We start from the raw sequence: 20,368 nt of genomic DNA on the forward strand, positions 1-20,368 counted from the left end.
CTGCTGACTCTCTTTCCTCTCAGCTCTGACGAAGGGTCATCCAGACTTGAAACATTGGTTCTATTCTCTCTCCACAGATGCTGTCAGACCTGCTGAGATTTTCTAGCAATTTTCTGTTTTTGTTTCGGATTCCAGCATCCGTAGTATTTTGCGTCTATCATACATATCTATTGGATTCACACATTCCTGAACCTTTATGCATAATTGGAAGTTTTTTTTCTTGCTGGGCCTTAGAATCTCAATGCCATTTATTTTGACTGTCTGCCACCATTAGCAGGATGCCAATCTAAGACCTGACCACTTCTGCAAACCTCCCCATTGCATAACTTACTAAAAAAAAAGTGCATCATTGGCAAGGTCAGGATTTATTGCTTATCCCTCATTTCTCTTCTTGAATACAACGGAGTGGATTGCTAGGCTACTTCAGAGGGCAGTTAGGAGTCAACCACTTTGCTGTGCATCTCAGGCCATATGTAGTCCAGATCACATAAAAACATACTTTTAAAATTTATTTATTCATTCGTGAGACATGGGCATCATTGGCTGGCCAGCATTTATTGCCCATCCCTAATTGGCTGGCTAGCATTTATTGCTCATCCCTAATTGCCCTTGTTCGGAGGGCAGTTGAGAGTCAATACATTGCTGTGGCTCTAGAGTCATGTGTAGGCCAGACCAGGTAAAAAACAGCCGATTTCCTTCCCTAAAAGAAGGAATGAAAGTGAAGCACATGGGTTTTTCCAACAATCAATAATGGTTTCACAGTCATCAGTAGACTCTTAATTCCAAGGTTAAAAGTTTATTAGTCTCAAATAAGGCTTATATTAACAGTGCAATGAAGTTACTGTGAAAGTCTCCTAGTCACCACACTTCAACGCCTGTTTGGGTCAATGCACGTAACCAGCACATCTTTCAGACTATGGGTGGAAAGCGGTGTACCCAGAGGAAACCCATGCAGACATGGAGAGAATGTGCAAACTCCATACAAACAGTGACCCAAGCCGGGAATTGAACCCGGGTCCCTGGCGCTGTGAGGCAGCAGTGCAAACCACTGGGCCGCCCATATATTTTATACTTAATTCAAATTCCACCACCTGCCGTGGTGGGATTCAAACCCGGGTCCCCAGAACATTAGCAGAGTTTCTGGATTAATGTCTAATGATAATACCATTAGGCCTTGGTCTCCCCCACTAAGTTGAAATCAAAGTGTCCAGGATCGACCACCTTTACATTTGGAAGGCATACATGGCCTGCTTTCTGTTGACTTCTGTGCTGCATGCACTGTGTTTGGACCATCATCTTGTGTGGGTGGAATTTGTTCTGTCCTGCGTTCAGGCGGGGTCCGCATACTAGCACTTTAACAACCTGTTGTTTCATCACTTCTGGACCAGCTGGAGAAGGAAGCGTGGAGGCTTCACCTCCGTGAGGCTATGGTGGAATATGTCTTCTGTCATGAGTACACAGGTGAGTCTACAAAGTGGCAGAAATCCAGGATTTGGAGAAGTAGGTGCTCAACCTGGAGTCATGTCTCTGTCAGCTGAAGAGGATCCAGCCCTGCGGCTGGTGTACAGCGAAAAGAAGGATGCACTGAAGAACCTGCAAATCGTCAGGTCCTACAGCATATACAAGAGGTCATGGATCCAGTTCTTCACGGAGCTGAACCACAGCTCCTCCTCTTTTACTCACTGGAAAGAGACATGAGTTCACCAGCAGCTCTTTATGCTGCTGGCTGCCAGATCCCTCATCATAGATCCAGAGGAAATCAGGGCCCTGTGCAAGGTCTGGGACTATACACCACGCAGTCTTCTTCCTGTGGGACCCCTCAGCTCTTCCACAGGATGGAGGGGCTGCTGGAGTGAGATCCAGAAGCCCCACCATCCTCTGGCACTGGGACTCATGGATTCTTACAAGTGCCTGCACCTTGCAGTTGATGCCTTGCACCAAACAGCTCACGCCCTCAGCCATGGAGTGCATGGCCTGAACCATGGAGTGTAGATCCCCCGCCATGGAGTGTATGCCCTGCACCAAGCTCTCCATTGCGGATGTTTCCCTCACAGTGTTGGCCTTGTTGCCTTGGAATGGCGGCACCATCCCATCCCACTCCAGTTGGCCTTGTAGTTTGAGAAGGAATGCGGATATCCCTTCCTGATATTGACCACACTGCCATTGTAGACCCAGAAGCTGGAAGCCGGCCAATCCCAGGGGTACGTCACCTGACCAGGCTCAGCAGAGTCCTGGGCTCCAATGTCCCTCCAAGTGCCAGACCCCTGGGAGACCCTGCTTCCACCTGCTTTGGATTATCAGCAGTGAGGTCCTCACCTGTTAGTGGCCCAGAAACCTGCCTACTAATTAATTACACTGAAGTGCAAGTATCTGCGCTGGTGGAAGATGCAGGTGGCAGCTATACCATCTGTTCAATGTTATTCTCCAATGTTCTGGGGTGGCACTGTGGAACAGTGGTTAGTACTGCTGCCTCACAGCGCCAGGGACCAGGTTCAAATCCCCATGTCTGTGTGGGTTTCCTCTGAGTGCTCTGGTTTCCTCCCAGTTCAAAGATATGCGGGTTCGGTTGATACACCATGCTGAATTATCCCTAGTATCAGGGAGATTAGTAGAGTAAATATGTGGGGTTGCAGTGCCGAGGTGGGATTGGGGTCAGTGTCACAGACTCAATGTGCCAAATGGCCTCCTTCCACGCTCTATGGATTTTATGATTCTGTATTTCCCTTGGAGCTGCTCAGGACCATTATGTCCAGAAGGCAAGAGGATGGGCCGAGCTGGTCAACTGATCGACTTGCAAGGTAAGCGAGATGGCATTAGTGCATGTGATGATACTGTGCCTTTGAGAAATGTATTTGTCTCATGTTTCTTGTGAAAGATATGTTTAAAATTCAACTCTGGTTTATGATGCCAATCTGTCTGCTAGGCAGCTCACATGCTGAGAATGCAGAAGCATAGCTAATCCTAGATATTGGGGTTTTTGATTTAATCTGAGCCAATGCAGTTTTGTTTACTTTTTGGGTTGTCCTCTGGGATCACCAGGAAGGGTTTAATTAGGTTGACTGACATCAGAGCTATGTTACTGGATCGAGCTAAGCTTACAGAGAACAAGCAGGCAGTTTTTTCTTGGATCTGCAAGGGGCTCTTTTCTTGCTCTCTCTCGAAACCGTAACATGGGACCTGCTAGAAAATAGGTATCTCTCTCCAGAGGTCTTCTGGAGCCTGGAAGACTAGAAGCCTGTTTACCAGCAAGTAAGTTGCTAACTGATTTTGAAGATGGGTTTATCTGTGCGGGGAATATTGTTTAAATTGGAACTGTTGCTTAAACAGACTAGCAGTTATGAATTATATCTTGTCATGTTCAAGTATTTCAATTTGTAAAATTTAAGCTAGTTCTTTTTATTATAATTAAACTGTATTGTTAAATAATGTTTGTTTTATTAAAAGCTTCCTAGTGGGTCAATAGAATCATACCCGGAGTGAAACACCTTATCCTTTCACTAATGCCAAAATCCAAACAGTTGGGGTCCAGTCTATCTTCATATCATTCACAGTGGAGTTTTTGATCTGGTCTCTAACATGCATGACAGGAGCATAAGGATAGCAACAACTGAATTCGTGAGGTTGCCACCATGACTGGATGTGTGAAGGTTTCTCACTTTTGTCTCTTGCTCCACCCTTCCTCAGCATAGGTGCAGTTCTGCTCCTTGCTGGCCAGCTCAAGGGATTTTTCCTCGAATGGAATGAGGGTCTTCAGTTCGGGCATTTCTCCAGTAGGCTGTGGCTGCTCACAGCAATTGTGCTCAAACCTGTCCTACAGTGGGAGAGATGGGGTGAGTGTAAGCAGGATACATGCTGGGTCAGATGATAAAAACCCCTGGCATGTCTGGGGATGTGAGGAAGAGAGGAGACATTGAGGGCAATAAGCAGGGCTTGTGAGGGGTGCAGGAGAGTGCGTGTTGGGACCCTGTGAAGTGGCTGTCAGTGCATTCCATGCAAGCATGATGGGTGAGCTCATGGGTGCTTGAGGACAAATGAGAAGTGTCACTTACCCTGGCTGTAAGAAGAAAGTCATTCATCTTCTTCCTGTACTGGATCCTGGTCTCTTATGGACTGAGCTGGTGCTCACTCGCAGTGCCACAGGCACCCATTTGGATTGGTGACCTTGCTGGCAGGCTGTCTGCCTGTGCAAGGGTAGAGGATATCACCCATTGCCTCTGCTCCATCCATCCATCACCTTTGTCAGGGCTCTCTCCATAATCACAGAGTTGTGTTCCAGTCTGCCATCTCCCCAGTTGAACTGGGAGCAAGTGTTGGGGAGGCATTTAAAAGCTGTGATTGCTGAGATGAACTGATGCCGGGGGTAGTGAATCAGAGGCAGTTTGCCACGAGCCTGGAATTGAGTTTAAGAGTCAAGAGGTAACGTTGCAACTATATGCGACGCTGGTCAGACCCCACTTGGAGTACTGTGCTCAGTTCTGGTTGCCTCATTACAGGAAGGATGTGGAAGCCATAGAAAGGGTGCAGAGGAGATTTACAAGGATGTTCCCTGAATTGGGAGCATGCCTTATGAGGATAGGTTGAGGGAGCTCGGCCTTTTCTCCTTGGAGAGACGAAGAATGAGGGGTGACCTGATAGAGGCGTATAAGATGTTGAGAGGTATTGACCGACTAGATAGTCAGAGGCGTTTTCCCAGGGCTGAAATGGTTGCCACAAGAGGATACAGGTTTAACGTGCTGGGGAGTAAGTACAGAGAAAATGTCAGGGGTAAGTTTTTCACTCAGAGTGGTGGGTGCGTGGAATGGGCTGCCAGCAACAGTGGTGGACACGGATTCGATAGGGTCTTTTAAGAAACTTTTAGATAAGTACATGGAACTTAGTAAGATAGACGGTTGTAGGTAAGCCTAGTAATCTCTAAGTAGGACATGTTCGGCATAACTTTGTGCTGTAGTTTTTCTATGTTTCTATATTTCTAAGCCAGGTGTAAAACACATACAAACATTTTTCTTTAAATGACTGGAGATATGGTGATTTTTTTCACCGAGGACACCAGCGGGATTCTCTCCAATCTTCTCACTGAATCCTTCACTTTGAAAATATGTCAGAAGGTTCCACATTCTATGTTAATAAGCACCGTTCTGACAAGCTCTCATTATTTCTTCTCTACCTCATTGTCTCATGTGGTTATTGCTCAGTGGCCTGAAAAGCACTCCCATAAGAGACATCTTGAATTTATCATTCCTCATGACTACCCAAGTGGCTTCTATAATCAGCTTTCCCGAACTTAGGTATCCCTCTCCACTGTGACAAAACTATCTTTAATTGACAGAGCCACTCCTCCACCTTTTCCTAACCTTCCTAAATGTCACATATTCTTCAATTTCCAATCCCAATCTGTATTATTCTGCAGCCATGTCTCTGTAAAGGACATCATTAAAATAGATGAAATTTTAAGACAATCCAGATTTTTCATGACCACTATGACTGATACTCGCTTTTCAGTCCAGATTCTATTTAATTAGCTACATTTAAATTTCCCAGCTACCATAGGACATAAGCCCTTTGGCTCTCGATGTTGCGCTGACCAGTGGAAGCAATCTAATGACCCTCTAACCTAAACTATTCCAATGTTATCCATACGCCTATCCACTGACCATTTGAATGCCCTTAAAGTTGGTGAGTCCACAACTACTGCAGGCAGGGCATTCCACGCCCTTACTATCCTCTGAGGAAAGAACCTACCTCTGACATCCGTCCTATAACTACCACCCCTTAATTTAAAGCTATGTCCCCTCATGTTAGCCATCACCATCTGAGGAAAAAGGCTCTCACTGTTCACCCTATCTAACCCTCTGATCATCCTGTATGCCTCAATTAGGTCACCTCGTAATCTTCTTCTCTTTAATGAAAATAACCTCAAGACCCTCAGCCTTTCCTCATAAGACCTTCCCACCATCCTGGTAAACCTCCTCTGCACCCTTTCCATTGCCTCCACATCTTTCTTATAATGCGGCGACCAGAACTGTACGCAATATTCCAAGTGCGGCCGCACCAGAGTTTTGTACAGTTGCAACATGACCTCATGGCTCCGAAATTCAATTCCTCTACCAATAAAAGTTAGCATACTGTACTCCTTCTTAACAACCTTACCAACCTGTGTGCCAGCTTTCAGGGAGCTATGCACATGTACACCGAGATCTCTCTGCTCATCAACACTACTAAGAGTCCATCCATTAGCCCTATATTCTGTACTCCTGTTACTCTTACCAAAGTGAATCACCTCACACTTTTCCGCATTAAACTCCATTTGCCACCTCACGGCCCAGCTCTGCAGCTTACCAATGTCCCTCTGTAAACTGTAACATCCATCCTCACTGTCTACAACTCCTCCGACTTTGGTGTAGTCAGCAAATTTACTAACCCATCCTTCTACACCCTCATCTAGGTCATTTATAAAAATGACAAATAGCAGTGGCCCCAAAACAGATCCTTGAGGTACACCACTTGTAACTGAACTCCAGGTTGAATATTTCCCATCAACATGGTGGGATTTGAATTTATTCCTCTCGATCATTCAATAGGTGACTATGTCACTAACCTAGTAACATAACCACTTCATAACAATTTCGTTAATTCTTTTTCAACACTTGAGAAGATGTGCAATATAATGACATGCATTTACGAAGATGGTCATTGCCAGTCTGCTCAATTTCCCCAATTCCATTGCATTTTAATCCTTAAGCAAAAAAAAGATATTTTGCCATTCAAATTCTTGTAACACAAAGATATAGAAATGAAAAACTAACTTGTAAATCATTCCGTATTTTTTTTGCTGATTCCAAATCTTCAAAATATTTCCCTTTCTCTAATTTTTCACTTGTCAATTCTTCCTCTAATTTATCTTGACTTTTTGTTTTCTCTTCCTAAAATTTTAATTAGAAGAACTCAAATTAAAGCAATACACATTTCACTTGGGAATCAACAAATTGCAACTGCAAAATTAATAGCTTTACTTGAAACTAATGCAAAGTTATTTTAAAGATTACCAAAGCCTCTGTTAGCTGGTTAATCTTCAATTCATTTTCAATTTTAAATTGTTCCAATTCCACTGCAAAGAAAAAATAAAGTTGTGGTTTATTTTTAATGAGTTAAATAAATACTTTACTGAAAAATAATAAATTTTCAATTCAAACATCAGAATATGTTTCAATTTTTTTTACTGTAATGTTTTCTCCTTCTCCCGAAAACATATATTCAGGGTAGACTATGGTTCCATAGTAAAAACTGTCTTCCAGGACTTGTCCATGATCTATTGCTTATTTGTTAATCTAGACAATGAGGGCAGAATTTGCTCATTTTGAAACTAAAAACCTGATTTTCATGAAATCGCGGCAAATTCGGGCATCAGGCCTTTAACACGATCTGCACCCGAATCCAAGCAAATTGTGACTTTACCAACACCCAATTTGGGCATGGATCCAGACGGCGCCCGAATCGGGCGGCCCGACAACTTAAATGTATTAGCATGCATTTAAATCGACTTAATGAACCACGCGCCCAACTCTACCGCCAAATCCTACTTTACCGTCTTCAGATCTATTCTGGATCTGCACTGTAAGCAACCTGCTAAATACGACTCCAAAGTGGATTCCTATTCTGCGGGGGAAACTCCGAAGTCCATCCTCTTCAACCATCCTTCTCAGACCCCCTGCTAACCACCCCAGCAGACCTCCGCCCCCGGGATCAGACCCACCTGGGAAGCAGGCCCCTGGCAGCCTTGGATCCTTTCTTTCATCTTGTTTTCATCTGAACATTGCACAGAATTAGAGGAATTCCCTTTGGAAGATAATGTCAAAATTATAATCGCAGGAAATAAAAACCCAACAGTCAAATATTTGGAAAAATATTTCAAAATATATATCCCCCAGCCACGTTCAGATGAAAACAAGATCAAAGAAAGGATCCAAGGCTGCTCCAGAGGCAGATTAGCTGCATCCAACGTTGCCCATGCAAATCACATTCATAAGTAGGGGCACATCTGCCATGGAATGTGAGAGAAGAGTTGCCAATACAAACTTCTTTTCACTATGGTTGATTTCCCAGATTTAGTAATCTCCTTGAATCTTATTTCCAACCAAGTTCCACCACGGGGACAAATCTTCCAAGTTCACCACATGACTCTGAACATTTGAGCACCTGGCTCATGGCTACAGGGACATACAGGTCACTAATTGCTCACTAGGACACTGTAGTTTAATTACCTTTCCCATAGATAATTAGGCAGCAGAAAGAAGATGCTACATTATTTTCAGTTTGCGATATCCTCCCAAGTCCATCCTCCACCACACTCCCCCGTCCCCCTGGCAAAGATCCATCTGAGCCCGCCCGTCTCCTTCGGCTGATGCCAGCAGAAGGCCAGGGAGGTGCTACAGGCTCTCGAAGGACTGCAGGTCGGAAGGATGGTGGAGAGAGAGCAGCAATCGAGGTAGGTTGGAGGTGTGCTCTGCTGAGGGGGGGCCTGCTTCCCGGGGGGTCCGATCGCAGGAAAGTACTGGACAACAAAGGGTACTCTGTCCACCGTGTCCCATGTTTGTCTTCTGAGGAGGTCGGTGCGGTTTTTTGCTGTGGCGCGTTGGAACTGTCGATCGATGAGTCGAGCACCATATCCTGTTCTTATGAGGGCACCTTTCCGCATCTGGAGGTGTCTGTTGCGATCCTCCTCATCTGAGCAGATCCTGTGTATACGGAGGGCTTGTCCGTAGGGGATGGCTTCTTTAACGTGTTTTGGGTGGAAGCTAGAGAAGTGGAGCATTGTGAGGTTATCCGTGGGCTTGCGGTACAGTGAGGTGCTGAGGTGACCGTTCTTAATGGAGATGCGTGTCCAAGAATGTAACCAATTCCGGAGAGTAGTCCATGGTGAGTCTGATGGTGGGACGGAACTTGTCGATGTCCTCATATAGTTGTTTCGGTGACTGTTAGCCATGAGTCCAAAGAAAGAAAATGTCATTGATGTATCTAGTGTATAGCATCGGTTGAAGGTCCTGTGCGGTGAAGGAGTCTTGTTCAAACCTGTGCATGAAGATGTTGCATATTGAGGTGCAAATTTGGTCCCCATGGCTGTTCCGTGTGTCTGAATGAAGAACTAGTTGTTGAAGGTGAAGACATTGTGGTCCAGGATGAAGCGGATGAGTTGTAAAATTGCATCTGGAAACTGGCAGTTGGCATTGAGTACTGAAGCAGTTGCAGCAATGCCATCGTCGTGGGGGATGTTCGTGTAAACAACTGAGACATCCATCGTGACGAGGAGTGCTCCTGGTTCAACTGCTCCATGTGTGCTGAGTTTCTGTAGGAAGTCCGTTGTGTCATGACAAAAACTGGGGATTCTTCATACAATGGGTTTCAGGATGCTCTCGACATTACCGGATAGGTTCTCACACGGAGTCCCATTGCCCGATACAATGGGATGGCCAGGTATGTTTGCCTTGTGTATCTTTGGGAGGCAGTAGAGATCTCAACGCAGGGAGTACGTGGAATGAGAGCACGGAGGGTGCTCTGAAGGTCCAGATCAAAAGTCTTGATTAGAGTGTTGAGTTGACGGGTGTGTTCTTTGGTCGGATCTGCAGGTAACTGTCTGTAGTGTTCCTCGTTTTTCAGCTGTCGGTACACTTCTTTGCAGTAATCCGTTCTGTTCAGTATGACGATGGCCTCTCCTTTGTCTGCTGGTTTGATGACAATGTTGCGATTGGTCTTGAGAGCGCGGATGGCGTTGCGTTGTGCTTGGGTAATGTTCAGGGTTTTCTTGTGAGTGTGGTTAATGAATCTGGTGTTAACGCACCTGTTGATGGCTTGGGCATATAGGTCAAGTCGAGGCAGCGGCCTTCCGGAGGAGTCCAATTGGATTCATTCCTCTTCGGTCGCTGCACTGTGGATCTCTTTCTCGGCTGTTCCGGTCCCGGTTCACTGACTGTCTCATTGTGTTCGCTGTTGGCCTCTTCATGTTTGTGGAAGAATTCCTGCAGCCTCATTCGCCTGGTGAATTCCTCCAACAACTTGCCTGGACTTGCAAAATCTCACTAACTTTCATGTCTGGAAACAACACACATCTCTTTAAACTGTGCTTAAAGCTCTCTCCACTCACATTGTCTGCACCTTTAAGAATTGATTAGCTGTAAAGACTCACATTCCAATCATTATGCATGTAAATTTAGTTTGTGTCTTTGTGTCCATTTTATGATCAGAACTCCCAGCCACCTAACGAAGGGACAGGTTGTCCCGAAAGCTTGCGGCTTTTGCTTCAAATAAACCTGTTTGGACTTTTAACTGGTGTTGTGGGATTTCTTTCTACTTCACTAGATCATACCCATTTGTACTGATTTGTGCCATCAACTCATTCACTTTGTTTCGAATGTTACGTGCATTCAGGTAAAGGGTCTTTATGCTTACCTTTATCTGGACCCGATGTGTTGAAATGCTAATAACCTCTCCTGAGCCCTCGACTCCTTTAACTAGTTGAATGTCCTCATCATTAACATGCACTCGTACCCTCTCCTTCACCTCTGACCCCCCGTCCCCTCACCCCTGCACTACCCAGACCGATCATGGGCCCCTCCTCCTTTCCCCCACTGATCTCAGACAGAGTGGCAGCGAACTCCCCCTTCCTCATCCCCCTACTGATCTTAAGCAGAGTAGCAGCGGATCCCCCCTCCCCCCCACTAATCTCAGGCACAGTAGCAGCTGACCCGCCCTTCCCTTCACTTGTCTCAGGCAGTGTGGCAGCGAATTCCCCTTCCCCCTTCCCCCCCACCCCCCAACTGATCTCAGGCAGAGAGATCCACCCTCCCCCCTATAGATATCAAGCAGAACGATCCCCCTCTCCAGACCATCCTGCAAAAAGCCCATATCTCCTCCAGATTCTGGTGGCTGTTTGACACTCTCTCTCTCTCCACAATCACCATAGTGGCACTGATCCATCCCCCATCAGCACACCTGCAAGTGCTCACTTGCCTTCCACTCAGTGCTAACACGAAAACTGCATGTAACTTGCTGGAATACTCTGCCAAACTACCTGAAGATGGACACCTCCATTAAAAACTCAAGAATAGGAAGGCAGGCATACAGGACAATATGCACACGACCAACGTGCCCACCCCTCCCCTGTTTTTCTGAGGGCACTTTGGGCAGGCTACTGGATACAGCAGAGGCAAGGCAGGACACCCTCTTGCCCTCAGGAGGATGCAGACCCAGGGGAGCTGATGGAAATGCAGCCTGGGAAGCAGTCGCCGCCTCGGTCAGCGTCAGGGCACAGGGCCCTCGAACTGGGAAGCAGTGCCAGAAAAAAGTCAATGACCTCATCCAGACAACAAGAGTGAGAGCTGAACCCCATCTTGCATCTTTCCCCAAATCTCTCGTACATCTTCCCATCCCAAGCACTCTGCATGCTTCCAGCTCCTAACACCCAAGCCACTCCTTCCTGTCCCCTCCAAGAGCCCACTGCACTTGCCCTCTAAGGGCCAACCACCTGACACGCTGCAGGAGTCACGTCATCATTTCTTTCATGGCTCTTGCTGTCTCCACAGGAGAAGATTAACCATAACATCTCTGAGAGGGCGAAGACAGGATGGTAAGCCAGACCTCTGAGTCCTTACCCGCTTTGAGGAGTGGACGCTGAGCTCTCAAGAGAAGGGCAGATGCGAATTGTCACAAAAGCATGGTCAGACTGTCGTCAAAATGTGTTGAGGCAACTTCTCAGAAGCATGAGTTTAGGTAGTGAGGGGCAAGGTTTAAAGGAGATGTACGAGGCATGTTTATTTGCACTGAGAGAGTAGCGTGGGCCGGGAACTCACTGTCAGGGGAGGTCACAGAGGTAGATACGATAGTGACCTTTAAGGAGCATCGTTCCAGCTATGTGAATGGGATAGGAATAGAGACATATGGTCCCCGGAAGGGTAGTGGGTTACAATTCAGATGGGCAGCCTGGTCGCTACAGACTTGGAAGACCGAAGGTCCTGTTCCTGTGAAGTAATTTTCTTGGTGCCTTGTTCTATGTTCAATAGAGAAATGTAAATTATATGTTTTGCATTCCAGACTCCTCTCTCTCCCTTGCGCTTAACCTTGTGTCCTGTGTTGCAGGGACAGATCGGGACACGCTGGGCCTTCTGGACTCCAAGCCCCTATTGCAGCTCCCGCCTATCCTTGATCATACAGCTTGGACAAGTTCTCGGAGGATATGGGTGAAGGGATCTGCGAAGGTGGCACCATTTTGGCGTCAGCTTCCAGCCCACAACTCACCATCCCAGATACTGACACATCGGTGGGTCCAGTTAGTGGTGAGGTTTCTGAGGCACTCTCTGGTGAGCACAACACATCTTTTAATGTACAGTGGGTGGAGGAGGGAACATCCAACGCCTCTCACAAGCAGAGGCAAGGACTCAGCTGGCCCTAAACTATATCCTGGGCCTCTGAGATCTCTTCTTCCTCAGCTGCTGGAGATGCAGCAACAGAGCCAGAGAATGCAGGATCAGCTGACAGCCACACTGGACCAACTGCAAGGCTGTTGGGAGGAGTCCCAAAGCTTTCAGGCGGACCAGCGATTGCCTGTCTTGCGTGCTTCCTAGGCTAACAGTGCAGTAGAAGGCCTGGAGCAGTGGATCCTCATCTTGAGTGGCAGGCTCTAAGAATAGCCAAGGCACAGCAGGCCACAGCTGAGGGACTGAACAGGATTCTCAGGGTTCTGTGGCCCATGGCTGAGAGGCCCGAGAGCTTGTAGGAGACCCAGCGCTGAGACACAGCAGGCTATGGCAGCAGCTCTTGAGAACGTGGTCCAGTTGCAGAGGATGATGGGTGAGGGGTTGCAGAATGTGACCCAGTCTCAGAGGGCACTTGCTGCGGCCATTGACAGGTAGCGCCCAACTCAAGTGGCCATCACAGAGGGCTCGACCACCATGGGTAGGATGCAGATGGACCTCCAGGACTGGCAGAGCCGGGTAATGCCGGAGCTTCTGGAGCTCACTGCAGAAGCACCACTGTCCCTTGGACTAACCCAGTGGTCCACAGAAACTCAAGGGAGGTGAAAGAGCTCGAGCCCATGCCAGGGCCTGCCAGCTTGGAGACTGTAGCTGTGACTACATCTTCTGACTCCCCTCTTCCTGACACCGGGGCATTTCAAGGACAGCAGGATGAAAGAGGTGTATTGGAAACGTCCCAGACACCTGGCCAAGGCCCTCAAGGTCCAGGGCCTCCAGAGAACGTTCGTCACATGCATCCAATAAGTTACCTCTCTGCAGAGCCAGAATGTACAAGGCACAGTACACCACCATAATGCGAAAAGAGATCATAGGACTGTATTGAAGGACCCCCCCCAGAGCGGTCCAGACATTGGAATTGCATTTTGAGGAGCCCAAAGCACCTCTCCACTATCGCGCAGGTGGCTACATGGGCCTCATTATAGCGGGTCTCCGTCTCAGCCACAGGAGTAGACATCATCAGCTATGTCCGAAGTAGGTAACCTATATTACCCATAAGCCACCCTCACAGCCTGGACTCCTCCTTAAATGCATTCCGGGATGTCAGAATTCTTGACAATGAAGCTGTTATGCACACTGCCTGGCTGTCTTGTGCAGATGTGCACAATGTTCACATTACGGTTGCACTCGAATTGAACATTCAGGGAGTGGAACCCCTTTCTGTTGATGAATCTTCACAGATTCTGTAGGGGGTCTTGAGGGCGAAGTGGGTGCAATCGATGGCCCTCTGAATGTTTGGCATCCATGTAATGGCTGCGAACCTTGCAGCCTGGGCTTCCTGGTGGGCCTGGTCCAGGTTAAATTTATCTACTGTCCTACCCAGGCATACAGGGCTTCTATGGTCTGTTGACACAAGTGTGCACAGCTGACTGGGAAATGCCACATACATCTCCGCAAAGGGTCTGGAAGAAACCGGCTGCATAAAAGTCCAGAGAGGCCGTCAATTTGACAGCCACCGAGAGTGGGTGCCACCACACCCCTCCCCCCCCTCCCCCCCCCCCCCCCCCCCCCAGGGCTTGCAACAGGTTGCACAGGTGTTGCACTGTCTCCTTTCGGAGACGGAGACGTCAGTGGCACACCATGTCCAACATCTGTTCAAATGACACTTGTGCACGGAACTGCTAGGGTTTCTGCTCCCTCCTTTTCCCAGCTCCCCCCCCTTGCCGGGTGAAAGGCGGCCACCTCCTGCCTCTGGTGGTCATCTCCCTCTGGTCCTGGAAGTGGTAAGACCCAGGCCTCCTGTGCCCACAATTCTTTCTCCAGCTCCTCCCCAGCTCCAGCAGCAACCAAAACAACGGCAAGATCAATCAGTTGCATTGCAAAAGCCATCTCCTCGCTCTGAAGAGGGGATGGGGAAGGGGGGAGCTTGGCGATGGAGAGGAACACATGTATAGGTTAAGGAATGCTACTTGGCCCTAGCACATCAATAGTTACTGTCCATGCCCCATTCCCCCAACCACATGCTCCCCCAAATCACAGCCCCCCCAATTCCTGCAGCCACATTCTCCCCACAGTCACAGCCACTCCCCAATTCCTCCAGCCACATGCTCCCCAAAATCACAGCTCTTTGAAAAGTTGAGAGGCTGCAGCAGTGCAATTTACTTTATGCACATTCTTCAGCTGCAATTGTGCTGAGTGCTAGGACCTAGCAACATCACAAGATGCGAGGTCAGTGCTGAGACCCAGGTCCATGCTGCAAGTTGGACAACGGAAACCCTGCTGAGCAACTGCTCCACCATCCCCCCCATTCACAGAAACGCCACCAACCCGAGAACAAAAATGGCCGCAACGAAAGGACACCTGTAAGCAGCAGAGAGCCATCAGACGATACATACTTATCTCCTCACTAACTCTCACTGATGGAGTGGCCGAATTGGACTTTTGTGGAGCATGTCTGTTTCACGCGAATTTTGGATTGGCAAACACGATAGTAAAGGGGGAAGTGCTGGTAAAGTTGGGCGTGCAGCCCATTAAGTCAATTTAAATGTATTCAAATGCATTTAATTGGCCGTCGTGCCCATTTCAGGCATGATCCCAATTGTGTCTATTTTCAGACGTCAGTAAAGAGGGAACCAGCGCAGAGGCAGATACAGATCGCCTCATGCTTGACTTTACCAAGTTTTCGCGCCCAAAAACAGGTGCACCTTGATGGTAAAAACGGGCCCCATATGTCCAAATAGTATTACTGTGAGATGTCCTCTAGGCCCAGCTCTCACAGACATTTTAGTTGCTTTCCATGAGAAATACATTGTCAATGGAATAATCCCCAACCTTACACCCCTTGAATATTTTTGATATATAGATGATACTTTTGTTATCATTGAATCTGCAGCTGCATGTGCTTGTACATCTTAATGGTTTCCATCTTGCTCTCAAATTCATCTTTGAAATGGAGCAGTCAAATGAGCTCCCTTCCCTTGACATACCAATCGAGAAATCTCCTGATGGGTTTTTATTATTGTATACCGCAAGCCTACCTTCAATGACATTGGGATTTCTACAGTTCCAAAAAGATTTGCAGTCACAAAAGTAAGGCTTAAGCCAGTTGCTCACCATGCAAACCTGAATGCTAAAATAGGCCACATTAAATCTGTCCTGTGGGATAATGGCCACCATTGATCAGATCATTGCTTGTTGTATATTGTATAAACTCATGTAAGAATCCAAGGCCACCAGTTCAGTCCTAAAAAGTGCCCCGAATACCTCAGATTACCCTGGAAGAGTGTCAAATATTTGAGCAACAGGTGAAGCCATCTATTTCACCTATGCAGTAGCAACACAAGTGGTATTCAGGGTGCTGCAGTCAAGCCAAAAAGATGTTCTGCCAATCACACTAATGAGTAATGTAGTATATGAATTTCAATGTTGGTGTGATAATAGGTATACATTTCAGCAATATTCAAGTACCTTAGTATCATCAGGAAATTTGGCTACATTACATTCATTGAGTGCATCGAGTCTGCACTCACAAAAATCTCAACCAGGCCCTATCCCCCTAACTATTTATTTACCCCACTAATCCCCTTGACACTAAGGGTCAATTGAGACTAGCCAATCAACCTAACCCACACATCTTTGGAATGTGGGAGGAAACCAGAAGCACCTGGAGGAAGCCAACGCAGGCACGGTGAGAACATGCAGACTCCATACAGACAGTGACCCAAGCCGGGAATCAAACCCAGGTTCCTGGCACTGAGAAGCAACAGTGCTAACCACTGTGCCACTCTGCTGCCCCACTGCATGCTCCAGGATAGAGGGGGATGTAAGAGCTGTGCGGGAGTTGCACTATTAGTTAAGGAGAATATCACAACTATGGGAGGACAACTTGGAGGGCTCATACAGCAAGGCAATATGGATAGAGCTCAGGAATAGGAAGGGTTTCGATACAATGGAAATGATTTCTCCAATAAAATTCTAAGTGCTGATTTGGAAAGAAAAATGGTGTAAACCACAATTGTTTTCTCAGTGGGAGTTCAGACTCGAATCTCCCACACTCTGTGCACTGCAGGTCACAGTCGTGAATATCATTAAAAGCTTGTGGGGTGGGGCCTATTCACACCAGTGGTCCCGAACTATCAGACTGCACTTTGAACATAAGAACTAGGAGCAGGAGTTGGCCATCTGGCCCCTCGAGCCTGCTCCGCCATTCAATAAGATCATGGCTGATTTTTTCATGGACTCAGCCCCACTTGCCCGCCCGCTCACCATAACCTTTAATTCCTTCACTGTTCAAAAATGTATCTATCCTTGCCTTAAAAATATTCAATGAAGTAACCTCAACTGCTTCACTGGGCAGGGGAATTCCACAGGTTCACAACTCTTTGTATGAAGAAGTTCCTCCTCAACTCAGTCCTAAATCTGCTTCTCCTTATTTTGAGGCTATGCCCCCTAGTTCTAGTTTCATTGCTGGCCAGCTTGAGACCCCTGCAGTGGTGCCCTTACACACCCATACACGGCCCAATCGCAGGGCGATCATGACCTGCACAAGTATTCCTCAGCCAGCCCCGAACCTTCCCCCCCCATTCCAGAGCATCACAATTCCCAGCCACGCCCCCACCCCACCTCTGCCTGCCCAGCACTGGTGATCCTCCTCACCCACTCCCCCTGCACTTTGACAGTGCCAGGGGACACAGACTGACACTGCCAGGGTTCCATGATCTTCACCCCCTTTGAAAAGTGGGCGCTGGAGCTGTCCAGGAAGAGGGAAATGCAGGCTATCAGCAAACAGCATGGTTGGGCCAGATTCTAGAAAGAAGCAGCTGTCAATCCTCCACTCAATTTTAGGGAAGTTCAAGAGGGCATGGGTTTTGGGTGTGAGGGGTGAGATTTAAAGGAGATGTACAAGGCATTTTTTTTGCATTCAGAGGGTGGTGGGTGTCTGGAACTTGCCGCCAGGGACGTCCTGCAGGCAGATACAAGAGTGAGTCTTAAGGGGCATCTTTATAGCTGAATGGGAAGGGAGTAAAGTTATATGGTTCCCAGAAAGGTAGAGGGTTACACGTCAAATGGGCAGCCTAGGTATCACAGGCTTGGAGGGCCGAAGGGCTTGTTCCTGTGATGAAATCTTATTTCTGCTTTGTTTTATGGTCAATGGAGAAACGTGAATCAAGTTTTTTGCATCCTGGATTCCTCTCCCTCCCTTGCACTTAACTTTGTGTGGTATGTCACAGCAACAGATCCGGATGCCCTGGGGCCTTCTGGCATCGTGGCCCTCATTGTGGCGCCCACCCATCCTGCTCCAGACAGCTCAGACGAATTTTCGGAGGATATGGGTGAAGGGATCTCTGAGGGTGGCCCAGTTTTGGTGTCAACTTCCTCCCTGCAGTTTACCATCCCAATTAGTGATGAGGCTTCTGGATTACTCTCTGCTGAGCACAACACATCTGCTGATGTACATCAAGTGAAGCATGCAGGGGCCTGCTGGAGACAAGGACTCAGCTGGCCCCAGACTACATGTTCAGCCTCTGAGATCACTTCTCCTTCAGCTGCTGGAGATGCAGCAACAGAGCAAGTGTATGCAGGAGAGACTAACAGCCACACTGGACCGACTGAGTGGCTGCTGGGAGCAGTCCTAAAACTTTCAGGTGAACCAGCTATTGCCTGTCTTGCATGGTTCCCAGGCTAACACTGCAAGGGTAGCATCCATGGTGGAAAGCCTGGGGAAGGGAATCCTCACCATGAGCGGCAGACTCCAAGTGATGGCGAGTCACAGCAGGCCACAGTGGAGTCCTAGAGGGCCACGGCTGAATCACAGTGGGCCACAGCTGAGGAGCTCAACAGGATTCTTGAGGTTTTGCAGCCCATGGCTGAGAGGCTCAAGAGCTTGCACAAAACCCAGCAGGACAGCACTGAGATACAGCTGGCTACAGCAGCAGCCCTTGAAAACAAGGCCCAGTCACAAAGGGCCATTGTTAAGGGGCTGTAGAGCATGGCCCAGTCTCAGCAGGCACTTGCTGTAGGCATATAGAGGTGGCCTCCAATGACCAGATGGTCATCTCTGCAGGCTTGACCACCATGGGTAGGTTGCAGGTGGATCACCAGGACTGGCAAGCCAGGTGACGCTGGAGCTTCTGGAGCTCAGTGCACAAGCACCGCCATCCCATGGAATGATCCAGGGACCCACAGGGGCCCCAAGGGAGAAGTAAGGGCTCAAGCCCATGCCGGGGCCTTCCAGCCAGAAGACTGTCGCTGTGGCTACATGTTCTGACTCCCCTCTTTCTCACACCTGAGCATCTCAGGGGCAGCAGGATGAAGACAGTATCATGGAAATGTCCAGACACCTGGAAGCCAGCCAAGACCTTAAGGTCCAGGGCCTCCAGAGGACGTCCACCAAGTGCACCACAGACAATGCGGTGAGGTAGGCAGCTGCCCCCCTCCACCTCTGATGTACATTCTGGGAAGATACTGATACTTAATGGTAGGCCATGTAAGGTTAGGAAGTTATAGTTGCACTAAGATGGCACAGGTGAAGGGCTGCACTAGTTTGATAGATCTTTAAGCACCTTAACATTCTCCATTCATACATTTTTATGTTACAACATATTATTTAAACACCTTTATTGTCATCATTAAATGTTTTTTCATCACCCAACTGTGACTAATTTGTCTCAGATTTGTCTCGAACAGGAATTCTCTTCCATTGATGGTCACCATAAGGATGCTTCATGTTGATATCAGTTGGGGAGGCCACTCAATGCTATGTCACTGAGAAAATGAAGCCATTGGTTTCCCAGAACCCATGAGTGATTCCCTCTCCTCCTCTGCCCTGGGGCCATGTATGGGGGTTTCAGATCCCTTATCCACTACACAGATGTGGGCCCAGGTGCCAGCGTGCATGCTGAGCTCAGGTAGGAGGCAGACTAGTTTGCACCAAGGCATCATCATAATGGTTCTTAGCGAGTCATCATCACCCTCCTGCCTGCCAAAGAAACTTGCTAACACAATGTACCCAGGCCCACCATTCTGCTACTCTGGTGTGACCATGTTGCAGGAGATAGAAGGACTTTCGGGAGGTGAGGGTGGGGGGTTGGAATGGAACCCACAGACACTGCCCCCTAGTGACTGAAGCATCTGGCGATCAGGGCCTCCCTATCTACCCTCGCATGCCTCATCCAAATTGCCAGCCCTCCAGAGCCTGGGTGGTGTTGCTCAGCACGCTCCTCCTACTCTTCCTTTTGCTCCTGCTGATGCCCAGCTGGTTGGCCTCCATGTCTTCCTCCTTCAGAAAGTCATCTCACTGCTGTACCAGGTTGTGCGGAGCACAGCACACCACCACAATGCTGGAAGAGATCACGAGACTGTATTGTAAGGCCCAGCCAGAGCAGTCCAGGCACCGGAATCATTTTCAGGAGCCCTATGCACCTCTCCACTATCAAAGGGGTGGCTACATGGGCTCATTATAGCGGGTATTCGCCTCAGTCACAAGCCTGGGCTCCTCCTCAAATGTCTCCAGGATGTCAGAGCTCCTAAGAATGAAGTTGTCATGCACGTTGCCAGGGTGTCTCGCACAGCCATGCATAATGTTCATATTATGGTCACATTCCAGTTGGACATTTAGGAAGTGGAGCCCCTTTCTGTTGACTGATCTTCGTGGATTCTGCAGCGGGGCCTTGAGCGACCCTTGAGGGTTGGTGGCCCCATTTACATTAGGCATTCCCACATTTGGCTGCAAACTCTGCAGCCCGGTTCAGGTTAAATTTGAGGTACTGCCCAGTCTGGGCATACAGGACTTCCATGTTTGACACAGGTGTGCACAGCTGACTGGGAAATTCCACATACATCTCCACTAGGGGTCTGGAAGGAGCCAGTTGCACAACAGTTCAGAGTAGTCGTCAATCTGACAGCCATCT

This window comes from Carcharhinus amblyrhynchos, chromosome 22 (assembly GCF_965287045.1).
Source record: "Carcharhinus amblyrhynchos chromosome 22, sCarAmb.v2.hapA, whole genome shotgun sequence".
In the NCBI taxonomy this organism is placed as follows: Eukaryota; Metazoa; Chordata; class Chondrichthyes; order Carcharhiniformes; family Carcharhinidae; genus Carcharhinus; species Carcharhinus amblyrhynchos.